Here is a 14035-nt window from a genome sequence, read left to right as displayed (position 1 = left end):
AGTTATGAATATTGGCTGTGTACTTGCTTGATTTTAAGTAGCCTAGTAGAGGATATGGTCAGCTACTTGAGAAAGGAATATGCAAATTAAGTGCCCAGTCAAGAACCACTTAAGCCAACAATGAACTTGAAGATGCCAATCCACATCGGAGCTTTCCCAGGAATGTGGCTTGGCTGGTAAGAAACTCAGTCAAGCATGGACATGTGACTTGACCCTGTGACTCCAAAACTCCATTTTGTAGCTGGATTCTACACAGGGGGAGGGAGTGGTGTCCACCCACAAGAGAAAGTCTATTTAAATCCTTGGGAGACCCCTCCATTTTGTCTCCATCTGGCTCAAGACATAGCCTTTCCACCCCCAAAAGATACCTGAAAGAAACTGGAACGAAGGACAGTAACTGCAGGCGGTATGAGTGATTGCTGGACCCAGACTAGAAGGAGACTAGTCTGTAAAAGGAAGCTTACTGTAACACCTCTGAGGGCGAGGTTTTATTTGTATTCAGTTTTCTTACTCTATTAGGCATAGACTTGCGTGTTTTATTTTATTTTGCTTGGTAATTCACTTTCTTCTGTCTGTTACTACTTGGAACCACTTAAATCCTACTTTCTGGGATTGGCAGCCCCAAGGGTTTCTGTGTTCCAACCCATCACAAAGCCACAGGCTTAAGAATGCTTGACATGAGTGGATGACCTAGGAATTACCCTGTTCCCCAAAGGTAACAAGATTACGGTAAAGATGGGCCAATAGGTGATTGCAATAGACCGCAATGTATTGTCCGAGGGCACACAACACCTGGTTGTAACATCTTTGAATGGCTGTCTTGATCGCAGGGTACATGTCATGCATAGATGCTAATAAGAATAAGAGAAACTACAAACAACCTCTAAAAAAATGAGAAAACCCAATATTCACGGGGTGTGGAAGTACTGATAAGAAAAAGAGCATTGTCATCTGCATGCATATGGATAAGATGTTATGTGTGGTCAGAATTTCAATTTAAATGAGGCTTCCTTGCTTGGGTAAAAGTGGGAAGACCCAAGGGAAGACCCTACAGGAAACCCCAGCAGGAACCATCCCTCTAGCAACGATTGTCTATTGACAGGTCCATTGGATCCTAGGATATCATTGAGAATGTACGATTACAGTTATTATTATTGTGTAGTTTTTATAGGATTTTTATATGCATGGGTAATTGTAACTTTACTCATTGCTTTAATACATTTTTAGTACTGATAAGACTTTGTATTTGTGATTCTGTCTGTGGTAATTATCATTGCATGTACTCCTAGAGCCTCCAGATTTGAGGCGAGGACCAGAGGCAATTTCACTCTGTTGAGCTTGAAACAGTAGCAACTGGAGCCCAACCCATCACTAAATTCGCTTTAAATAAAATAAAAGACTACGTATTTTACAAGACATACCAAAATAATTGCAATAGTATGTAGGGTATGAATACAGGGATGTCTAGGATCACACTATCCCAATCCACTTATCTATCTATCTATCTATCTATCTATCTACCTATCTGCTTACTTGTCCCTCACCAGCATAATACTTAATGGTCAGAAGGGAAATCTCCGCCAATGTTGAGTAATGCCTAACTGCACCCATGCTTCCATTGATTTCAAAGGGATATCTCTAAAGAGATGCAATTAGATATCTGTGGCTGGCCCATGCCAGCTGACTCTGGCTCCCAGGGCTCAGGTTGAGCCCCACAATGTTTCATTGCAGTGTAAATATCCGGTCTCGGGCTGGAGTCTGGGCTCTAGGACCCAGTGAGGTGGAAGAGTCCCAGAGCTCAGGCTGGCATGTCTACACTACAATAAAACAGCCCCACAGCCCTAGCCCTGTGAACCCGAGTCTAATTTCAATGTAGACTTGATGTAGGAGCACAGTCCTACACAGTGTGAATAGTGTACTGGGTATCTAGAGTTCTATCTGCAGGAGACTATTACTTTGGGGGCGTCCAAAGACCTGGATAGAGAGAGCAGTGCATGTGCCCAGAGGCAGGCATGTAGGTGTCCAGGGAACGTGTAGAGTGGAAAATTAAGGGCAGAGTGAGTTTGGGCACTGATAGGGTTGGATGGCAGCCAAGCTGGGGGTTTTGTAGATCACAGTGGCTCCTAAGTCTGGGATTTAGGAACTAAATTTGGGGTTTGGGCATCTAAGTCTCTGTGTGTATCTGGGCCCTAGACTCTTGACGCACACGCTACATGCAGGGCATGCAAAAAGGGAGGTGTCCCTGGAGGCTGCAATGGGCATTGCAAAGGACTTGGCGTGTGCACCGGTTTAACAAGCAACTTGGGATTTAACCCCCTGGGAAGGCAATTTAAAAATGACCATTAGCAGCAGCCACAAGTGAAATAACAGTAGCAGCATGAGTCTGCATGAGATAACTCTCCCTTTTAAACCATTTAAGAGTCCAGAGCAGGAGGCATTAGGGTTCTGTGTTATAGACACAGGCATGTGTATCAGGCCAGAAGGAAAGAGAAGCCCAGCGCAGTAGCACAATGTAGGTGTCTTTTCAGAAAGAACAAGACCGTGTAAGACACAAAGGAGAGCAGAGTGATGGTGGGATCCAGATTCTGATCTTAGCACCTAGTCACCATCAATGGAGAGGTCGTCACTTCATGCTGAGGATTAAAGGTAAATCTGATCATTTCTGGGTCAAATCCTGAGGATCTTAGGGAGGGAAATGGCTATATTAGGAATCCAAGGAGCCTGAACCCTCTCCCAGGTACAGAATTGGTTTGTGCATTTACTGTTCTGTATCTTTCCCCATTCTCCCCTTGATATGTCTCATCACTGCTCTGAATATTGCTGAACTGGCACCCTCCAGAGAGTGGCTGTGGGAACTGCAACACAGAATCGGCCTGCGGTTCCTTGCCAAAATCACACACATATGCTGGGTTACTGTGTGCAGCTGGGGGTGGAATGTGTCCCAGGGTTTGCTGGAGGTTCACTGAGGGGATAAAGCATCTCTGGAGTCTGCTCAGGACATTCTCTTTATGCATGGGGCAGAGTCATCTTCCCATCTATGCTGTTGGTCAGTGCCACGGCCTAGTCTCAGGAACAGGCATGATCCCATCACAATCATGTTCCTCTCTGGGGCAGCTCATGTGTGTGACCCTCACCACCATCACAGCACGTTTAGAGGTCACAGTGGACAAGCAACTCAACCTGAGCTCCCAGTGTGATGCTGTGCCACAAGGAGCTCATGCAATCCTATAACATAAAAACAAGGGAGTGGTGAGCAATTGTACAGAGATAATTTTACCTCTGTACTGGGCATTGGTGAGACCAAACTGCATCCAGTCCTGATGGATGTCTTCATTTAAAAAAAAGACACTGAAAGATTGGAGCAGGTGTAAAAAAGAGGCACAAAAATATGTGAGGGCTGGAGAAAATTCTTTACAGTGAGAGCTAAGAAGCTCAACCTGTTTGGCTTTTCAGAATGAAGATTCTGAAGTGATTTGATTTCAGTGGATAAATGCCTTTGTTGGCAGAAAACCCTTGATACTAATGGGTGCTTTAATCTAGCACAGAAGTCACAAGAACCAATGGCTGGATGCTGAAGTCAGACAAATTCATTTTAGAAATAAGGCACCATTTTTTAGGAGTGAGGGAAATTAAACTTTGGAACCAAGTGCCAAGGGAAGTGGTGGAGTCTCCATCTCTTGATGTCTTTGAAATCATGGCCAGCTGCCTTCTTGGGAGATTTGCTCTCATGGTCCTGAGGCGGCTGCCCCTTCTTGGACCCTTCTCCTGTATCTCAAGCACATCCCTTCCAAGTGACTGGCTTATGCATCCCATTTTCTTGGCTGGGATCCTGCAATCCAACTGCTTTCCAAGTCACCACATTACCACCCCCTTGGTGACAGTGGTGTTACCCCAGCAGGTCTAGGTGGAAATTGGTTCTTCTATAGATTTCCCTCCTGAAGCCTGTGACAAGGTGAATTTGCAGGGCACAGAAAACTCTTCTTCAAAATAATATTGGATTTCTTTGCCCAACTCTACACAGCATTTAGAAAAATGGGTTAAAACAACAAAGAGTCCTAACAGCTCTTGTCTTACCTAAGCTTAACTTCTCTCTTCCTAGCTCAGGTTCTTCCTGATCCCACTTCTGAGTCTGAGGGATAGTTTGCCTCCCTGCAGACCTCTCACTGTGTCTTCGAGTGAAACCGTTACCTGGCCAGATCTTTTGATCTCTCCCGTCTCAGCTTTGGTGAAACAACTGTGTAACTTTGCTGGTTGTTGTATGTGACTGTTTGCTTGGATACTTCTTACCTAGGTTGTTAATTTTCCTTTAATATCTGTTTCCTCTAACAGCCTCATTTGATCTCACCCCATTATAAACTAACACAGAGAGTGATGCACAGCAGTCATGCAAAATAATGCAAATATTTCCCAGTTTGTCACCTATGCTTTGCTCAACCAAAAGTTACTGGTCTCAGCACAGGGGTAACTGGGGAAGTGATATGGTTTGTGATATACAAGAGGCCAGGGTAGATTATCACAATGATTCCTTCTAGCTATTTGTCTGAAAGAGCTACTGTAGTATAAACAAGAATTAATGCAGGGAAGGGATATAATAGGCATCACAGAAACCTGGTGGACTGAGAGCAATCAATGAGACACAATCGTTTCTGGGTACAAAATATATCAGAAGGACAGAACAGGCCGTGCATGGGGAGGAGTGGCATTATATGTGAAAGAAAATGTAGCATCAAATGAAGTAAAAATCTTAAGCAAATCCACGTGTTCCATAGAATCGCTATGGATAGAAATTTCATGCTCTAATAAGAAGATAACATTAGGGATCTATTATTGACCACCTGACCAGGACAGTAATAATGATGATGAAATGCTAAGGGAAATTAGAGAGGCTATCAAAATTAAGAACCCAATAATAGTGGGAGATTTCAATTATCCCCATACTGACTGGGAACATTTCACTTCAGGACAAAATGCAGAGATAAAATTTCTCAATACTTTAAATGACTGCTTCGTGGAGCAACTGGTACGGGAATCCACAAGGGAAGAGGCAATTCTAGATTTAATCCTGAGTGGAGCGCAGGAGCTGGTCCAAGAGGTAACTATAGCAGGACCGCTTGGAAATAGTGACCATAATACAATAGCATTCAACATCCCTGTGGTGGGAAGAACATCTCAACAGCCCAACACTGTGGCATTTAATTTCAAAATGAGGAACTATGCAAAAATGAGGGGGTTAGTTAAACAGAAGTTAAAAGGTACAGTGACTAAAGTGAAATCCCTGCAAACTGCATGGACGCTTTTTGAAGACACCAAAATAGAGGCCCAACTTCAGTGTATACCCCAAATTAAGAAACACAGTAAAAGAACTAAAAAAGAGCCACCCTAGCTTAACAACCATGTAAAAGAAGCAGAGAGAGATAAAAATACTTTCTTTAAAAAGTGGAAGTCAGATCCTACTGAGGCAAATAGAAAGGAGCATAAACACTGCCAAATTAAGTGCAAGAGTGTTATAAGAAAAGCCAAAGAGGAGTTTGAAGAACGGCTAGCCAAAAACTCCAAAGATAATAACAAAATATTTTTAAGTCCATCAGAAGCAGGAAGCCTGCTAAACAACCAATGGGGCCCGTTAATGATTGAGATACAAAAGGAGCGCTTAAAGACAATAAAGTCATTGCAGAGAAACTAAATGGATTCTTTGCTTCAGTCTTCACGGCTGAGGAGGTTAGGGAGATTCTCAAACCTGAGCTGGCTTTTGTAGGTGACAAATCTGAGGAACTGTCACAGATTGAAGTGACACTAGAGGAGGTTTTGGAATTAATTGATAAACTCAACATTAACAAGTCACGGGACCAGATGGCATTCACCTGAGTTCTGAAAGAACTCAAATGTGAAGTTGCAGAACTATTAACTAAGGTTTGTAACCTGTCCTTTAAATTGGCTTCAATACCCAATGACTGGAAGTTAGCTAATGTAACGCCAATATTTAAGAAGGGCTCTAGAGGTGATCCCGGCAATTACAGACCAGTAAGTCTAATGTTGGTACCAGCAAATTAATTGAAACAATAGTTAAGAATAAAATTATCAGACACATAGAAAAACATAAACTGTTGAGCAATAGTCAACATGGTCTCTGCGAAGGGAAATCGTGTCTTACTAATCAATTAGAGTTCTTTGAAGGGGTCAACAAACATGTGGACAAGGGGGATCCAGTCGACATAGTGTACTTAGATTTCCAAAAAGCCTTTGACAAGGTCCCTCACCAAAGGTTCTTACGTAAATTAAGCTGTCATGGGATAAAAGGGAAGGTCCTTTCATGGACTGAGAACTGGTTAAAAGACAGGGAACAAAGGGTAGGAATTAATGGTAAATTCTCAGAATGGAGAGGGGTAACTAGTGGTGTTCCCCAAGGGTCAGCCCTAGGACCAATCCTATTCAATTTATTCATAAATGATCTGGAGAAAGAGGTAAACAGTGAGGTGGTAAAGTTTGCAGATGATACTGAACTGCTCAAGATAGTTAAAACCAAAGCAGACTGTGAATAACTTCAAAAAGATCTCACAAAACTAAGTGATTGGGCAACAAAATGGCAAATGAAATTTAATGTGGATAAATGTAAAGTAATGCACATTGAAAAAAATAACCCCAACTATACATGCAATATGATGGGGGCTAATTTAGCTACAACGAGTCAGGAAAAAGATTTCGGAGTGATCATGGATAGTTCTCTGAAGAGATCCACACAGTGTGCAGAGGTGGTCAAAAAAGCAAATGAGATGTTAGGAATCATTAAAAGGGTATAGAGAATAAGACTGAGAATATATTATTGCCCTTATATAAATCCATGGTACGCCCACATCTCGAATACTGTATACAGATGTGCTCTCCTCACCTCATAAAAGATATACTAGCACTAGAAAAGGTTCAGAGAAGGGCAACTAAAATGATTAGGGGTTTGGAAAGGGTCCCATATAAGGAAAGATTAAAGATGCTAGGTCTCTTCAGCTTGAAAAAGAGGAGACTAAGTGGGGATACGATAGAGGTATATAAAATCATGAGTGATGTTGAGAAAGTGAATAAGGAAAAGTTATTTACTTATTCCCCTAATACAAGAACTGGGGGTCATCAAATGAAATTAATAGGCAGCAGGTTTAAAACAAATAAAAGGAAGTTCTTCTTCATGCAGTGCACAGTCAACTTGTGGAACTCCTTACCTGAGGAGGTTGTGTAGGCTAGGACTATAACAGCATTTAAAAGACAACTGGATAAATTCATCATGGTTAAGTCCATAAATGGCTATTATCCAGGATGGGTAAGGAATGGTGTCCCTATTCTCTGTTTGTCAGAGGATGGAGATGGATGACAGGAGAGAGATCACTTGATCATTGTCTGTGAGGTTCACTCCATATGGGGCATCTGGCATTGGCCACTGTCGGTGGACAGCTACTGAGCTAGATGGACCTTTAGTCTGACCCAATATGGCTGTTCTTATGTTCTTATGAAGTTCTGTGTAATACAGGAGGTCAGACATGATGACCTTCAAATCCAAAGGTCCGTTCTGGCTTTTAAATCTATGAATGAACAAAGTTGGGGGCTGAAGAATGAGAAATTAACAGCTTAGCTGCTCTTTGGGGCTGGTGAATGGGGAATCTCTATTTGAAAATCTTATGTAAATTCTGGGATTTAAGGAGTTTCTTGTCTTAATGAGAGCATATAACTGTACTCTCCATTTTCACTTTGAACTTTTCTGGAATCAAACAGCTGGAAATCTAATGAGTTTAACAGTACAGTAAATTGTTTCGATGCTCATTGCTTTTTTTAAATATCATTAGGTAAATCTCATGCAGAATAGGAAAAGGAATACGTAAACCACTTCACTATGCAACCCTTATGAATGGCAGAATCTGCCTCCAGCTAGCAGCTGGATCATGGATGAATTGATTTCTGACAACAACCATAATAACATGTTTAATGTCACAGTTCTTCTGCAAGAAGAAAGCTCATGAAGAAAGAAGAAGGGAAAAATCAAACATACATAATTGAATTCATCCTCCTGGGATTTGGGGATCGACCTGAACTGCAATATTGTCTTTTCCTGCTGTTTTTAGTGGTCTACATTGTGACCGTAGTTGGGAACATCCTCATTGTTGTGCTAGTTGTGGCTGATCAGCATCTTCACACCCCCATGTACTTTTTCCTGGGGAACTTGTCCTGCTTGGAGACCTGCTACACCTCCACCATCCTACCCAGGGTGCTGGTCAGTATCTTGACTAGGGACAGGACTATGTCATTCTGTGGGTGTATTGTGCAATTTTATTTCTTTGGTTTCCTGGCAGCTACAGAATGTTGTCTCCTGGCAGCGATGTCTTATGATCGGTATTTAGCAATACGTAAACCACTTCACTATGCAACCCTTATGAATGGCAGAATCTGCCTCCAGCTAGCAGCTGGATCATGGATGAATTGATTTCTGACAACAACCATAATAACATGTTTAATGTCACAGTTACACTTCTGTGGCCCCAGTGAAATTAACCATTTCCTTTGTGATTTCACCCCAGTGATTAAACTCTCCTGCAGTGACACCAGCCTGATTAAACTAGCGACCCTGATATTCTCTTTCATGGACACCCTGCCCCCATTTCTATTAACCTTGACATCCTATGTTTGCATCATCTCCACTATCCTGAAAATCCCTTCAACCACTGGCAGGCAAAAGGCCTTTTCCACCTGTTCCTCTCACCTCATGGTGGTGACAATTTTCTATGGGACTGTAATCATTGTCTACATGTTACCAGACTCTGACACACTTAGAGATCTCAACAAAGTCTTCTCTGTCTTCTAAACGGTCCTGACTCCCCTGGCCAATCCCCTCATCTACAGCCTGAGGAACAAAGAGATCAAGGAAGCACTGAGAAAAGTCATCAATAAATATATGGTTCTCCCATAAAATGAGAAGGAGTGACTGGTATGGGAATGATTCAATATGGCTTAACTAGCAAAGGAGTTGGCATCTAGGTTGTCCCTAGTTTGTTCCAATTGGAGCTTCCTTGAGGAATATGAGGACACAGGAAATTTTGGGATGGTGACATTCCTAGTTGATATTTGCTACAGCCCTAACCAGAATCATAACTCTCATATGCTCTGAACATAAGAACAGCCATACTGGGTCAGACCAATGGTCCATCTAGTCCTGTGTCCTGTCTTCCAACAGTGGCCAATGCCAGGTGCTTCAAAGGGAATGAATAGAGGAGGGCAATTATTGAGTGATCCATCCCTTTTGTCCAGTCCCAGAATCTGACAGTCAGAAATTTAGGGATATCCAGAGCATGGAACTGCATTCCTGGTCACTAAGACTAATAGCCATTGATGTACCTATTCTCCATGAATTTATCTCATTCTTTTTTAAACCCAGGTACAGTCTGGGGCAGGTTAAAAATAGAATGAGATAGGTTTCTGGAGAATAAGTTCATCAATGACTATAAATAACTGCATTCCATACAGGGTCATTTGAGATTTTAGTTATGTGTTTTATCAGCTTTTCTGCTCTGTTTGATTTGGGAAATGTCCACATTTTACATGGCAGAAGTCTTAGATTCCTGGATGTGGTTTGTTATCATATTTTGTCTCTGCTTGGTGTCCTGGATTCCCAAGTGCTGCTTAATTTTACATGTGAGAAGATTGTACTGGTCTTTCTAAATATATGTTCTATTGCAATGATTAAAAAGTTTGAAAGTTCCTAAACAAATTAATGGCAATTAAAATAAATAAATAAATGATGTGATTATTTTGTTTGTTTGTTTTGATAGGCCATCTCTTTATAACAACAACAACAAAAACAATGTCAAGTAAAAATACAAAAAACACTTATGGAGAAAATGTTTTTCAATCCTATATTTTTTATTCTCTGGAAAATGGGTGCTGGCATCTGGGCAGAAATTTCTGAGATGAGATTGTCTATATGCTGTCTGTAACCACCTCTATTCCATGAGTGGTGCATATAATGTACACAAACAAATTACAGAGAGAAGAAACCCAGACTCCACATTACTGATTTTTCCTTCAACCAAGGACCCAACCTCAGCTACCACTCAGAAGAGGAGAGACAATAAAATTATTATTTTATTCTACTTTTCTTTCTTTTTTCTTAACATCCTGGAGAGGGTTTTCAGGTTACATGTGGAATGGATCCATGCTATCATTCTCCTCCTCTCTTGGATTTGCATTTCATTTCTGGCTTAACACCTAGCTGTTGGTTCTGGCACTTCTCTTCAGGATGACATTTAACACTGTCTACAACATTATGGCCACATTCACCATTCTACTGCTCCATGACTCAGTATCCAAGTAGTGTCACATATCCTTATTTTGTCCTGCCACTGCTCATTTGTATGCCTAGAGTTCCTCGTGAAACACCTGTATTGGGAACCGTGGGCTTATGTTAATTTTGGCTTTAGTCTGTAATAAATAATTAAGGAAGGGGTTTTCAAACAAGAGGCAGTCCAGAACCCAAATCCCATTGGATATCAGCAGAGCAAGGCATCCAGTTCCCCTGGGACTCTTTGAATATCCCAGCCCAAGTCTTTCATATTTATGGGTAGAAAGGAAGGAGTAGTGACTAGGCCACTGGGTCTCTCAGCAGCCTCAGTGAAGAATTCCACTTACATCCACTGGCACCTGAAGTTGTTCTTTGGCTCGAGGGGTAGAAGACTCTGTCATTAGAAAATGAGGTCTATAGGAATATAAGAACATAAGAATGGCCATACTGGGTCAGACCAAAGGTCCATCCAGCCCAGTATCCTGTCTACTGACAGTGGCCAATGCCAGGTGCCCAGAGGGAGTGAACCTAACAGGTAAAGATCAAGTGCCCTGTCTCCTGCCATCCATCTCCACCCTCTGACAAACAGAGGCTAAGGACATTATTCCTTACCCATCCTGCCTAATGGGCATTAACGGGCTTAACCACCATGAATTTATCTAGCTCTCTTTTAAACCATGTTATAGTCCTAGCCTTCACAACCTCCTCAGGCAAGGAGTTCCACAGGTTGACTGTGTGCTGTGTGAAGAGCTTCCTTTTATTTGTTTTAAACCTGATGTCCATTAATTTCATTTGGTGGTCTCTAGTTCTTATATTATGAGAAAAATTAAATAACTTTTCCTTATTCACTTTCTCCACACCACTAACGATTTTATATACCTCTGTCATATCCCCCATAATCTCCTCTTTTCTGAGCTGAAAAATGTTAGCCTCTTTAATCTCTACTCATATGGGACCTGTTCTAAACCCCTAATCATTTTAGTTGCCCTTCTCTGAACCTTTTCTAATGCCAGTATATATTTTTGAGATGAGGAGACCACATCTGTACACAGTATTCAAGATGTGAGTGTACAATAGATTTATATAAGAGAAATAAGATATTCTCCATCTTATTCTCTATCTCTTTTTTAATGATTCCTAACATCCTGTTTGCTTTTTTTGACAGCCGCTGCACACTGCATGGACATCATCAGTGTACTATCCATGATGACTTCAAGATCTCTTTCCTGATTAGTTGTAGCTAAATTAGCCCCTACCATACCGTATGTATAGCTGAGGGTTTTTTTTCCAATGTTCATTTGCCAAGGTCCCTTCCTCACTCTGAACTTTAGGGTACAGATGTGGGGACCTGTATGGGCACTTCTAAGCTTAATTACCAGTTTAGACCTGGTATCGCTGCCACCACCCCCAAGTACTACCTTTTTTTCCTTGGGTGGTCTTGAGATACTTCACCAATTTCCTGGTAAACACAGATCCAACCCCCTTGGATCTAAAAACAATGAAAAAATCAATCAGGTATTAAGAAAAAGACTTTTAATTAAAGAAAAGAAAGGTAAAAGAAAACCCTCTGGGAGAGATTAGCATACCAGCTACTCTCAGAGACAAGAGATTCAAAACACAGAGTATGTTCCCCTGGGCACAAATTTAGTTACACAAAAAATACCCAAACACCAAATTTTGATAATTCCCTTAATGGTACCAAGACAAGTTACAAAGAAAATAAACATAAACCTATTTATCCTTTCTACACCTTTCTAAACCTTTATCCTTTCTAAACCTATTTATCCTTTCTAAAACTTACAACTTACTAGGAATCACCCCCAACAGTTGAGGAGGTGAAGCCTCATACTCCTAAGGCTGGGAGGTCTGCTGCCACCACTGATAAGAAACGTAGGGTAGTGGTGGTTGGAGACTCTCTGCTGAGGGGGACGGAGACACCCATCTGTCGCCCTGACCGTTCATCCCGGGAGGTATGCTGCCTGCCAGGGGCCCGTTTTAGAGATGTTACAGAGGCATTGTCGAGGATTATCCGGCCTTCTGACTACTCCCCATGCTACTCATCCATGTGGGCACAAATGATACTGCGAGGTGTGACACTGAGCAGATCAAGAGTGACTACAGGGCTCTGGGAGTACGGGTTAAGGAGTTTGGAGTGCAGGTGGTATTCTCTTCGATTCTTCCTGTTGAAGGTAGGGGTTCGGGCAGAGACAGATGCATAGTGGAGGTGAATGCCTGGCTGCGAAGATAGTGTTGCCAGGAGGGCTTTGGCTTCCTCGACCACGGGATGCTATTCGAGGAAGGACTGCTAGGCACAGATGGCATTCACCTTTCGAAGAGGGAAAAGGCCTTATTTGCGCATAGACTGGCTAACCTAGTAAGGAGGGCTTTAAACTAGGTTCGACGGGGACAGGTGAGCAAACCCCACAGTTAAATGGGGAACAAGACCTGGGAGATGGGTTGGAAACAGGAGGAAGCACGGGCTATAATGGCAGAGAGGAAGGAAGGTCAGGGCAAAGCTGAGAGGCAAGATCAAACCAGTATCTTAGATGCCTATATACAAATGCAAGAAGTATGAGTAATAAGCAGGAAGAACTGGAAGTGCTAATAAATAAATACAACTATGACATTGTTGGCATTACTGAAACTTGGTGGGATAATACACACGACTGGAATGTTGGTGTGGATGGGTATAGTTTGCTCAGGAAGGATAGACAGGGGAAAAAGGGAGGAGGTGTTGCCTTATATATTAAAAATGTACACACTTGGACTGAGGTGGAGATGGACATAGGAGACGGAAGGGTGGAGAGTCTCTGGGTTAGGCTAAAAGGGGTAAAAAACACAGGTGATGTCGTGCTGGGAGTCTACTACAGGCCACCTAATCAGGCAGAAGAGGTGGATGAGGCTTTTTTCAAACAACTAACAAAATCATCCAAAGCCCAAGATTTGGTGGTGATGGGGGACTTCAACTATCCAGATATATGTTGGGACAATAACACCGCGGGGCACAGACTATCCAATAAGTTCCTGGACTGCATTGCAGACAACTTTTTATTTCAGAAAGTTGAAAAAGCTACTAGTGGGAAGCTGTTCTAGACTTGATTTTAACAAATAGGGAGGAACTTGTTGAGAATTTGAAAGTAGAAGGAAGCTTGGGTGAAAGTGATCATGAAATCATAGAATTTGCAATTCTAAGGAAGGGTAGAAGGGAGTCCAGCAGAATACAGACAATGGATTTCAGGAAGGCGGATTTTGGTAAGCTCAGAGAGCTGATAGGTAAGGTCCCACAGGAATCAAGACTGAGGGGAAAAACAACTGAAGAAAGTTGGAAGTTTTTCAAAGGGACACTATTAAGGGCCCAAAAGCAAGTTATTCCAATGGTTAGGAAAGATAGAAAATGTGGCAAAAGACCACCTTGGCTTACCCTTGAGATCTTGCGTGACCTACAAAATAAAAAGGCATCGTATAAAAAATGGAAACTAGGTCAGATTACAAAGGATGAATATAGGCAAATAACACAGGAATGCAGAGGCAAGATTAGAAAAGCAAAGGCACAAAATGAACTCAAACTAGCTATGGGAATAAAGGGAAACAAGAAGACTTTTTATCAATACATTAGAAGCAAGAGGAAGACCAAGGACAGGGTAGGCCCACTGCTCAATGAGGAGGGGGAAACAGTAACAGGAGACTTGGAAATGGCAGAGATGCTTAATGACTTCTTTGTTT

General features: G+C 42.0%; 1 pseudogene; it reads left to right on the top strand.

The window, feature by feature from the left end:
* Window positions 1–7996: 7996 nt before the first annotated feature.
* On the top strand, window positions 7997–8944 carry LOC127030922 (olfactory receptor 1020-like; annotated as a pseudogene).
* Window positions 8945–14035: the final 5091 nt, after the last annotated feature.

The sequence above is a fragment of the Gopherus flavomarginatus genome, chromosome 11 (genome assembly GCF_025201925.1).
Source record: "Gopherus flavomarginatus isolate rGopFla2 chromosome 11, rGopFla2.mat.asm, whole genome shotgun sequence".
NCBI classification, from domain to species: Eukaryota; Metazoa; Chordata; order Testudines; family Testudinidae; genus Gopherus; species Gopherus flavomarginatus.
This window is presented reverse-complemented; position numbering and strand designations above follow the sequence as displayed.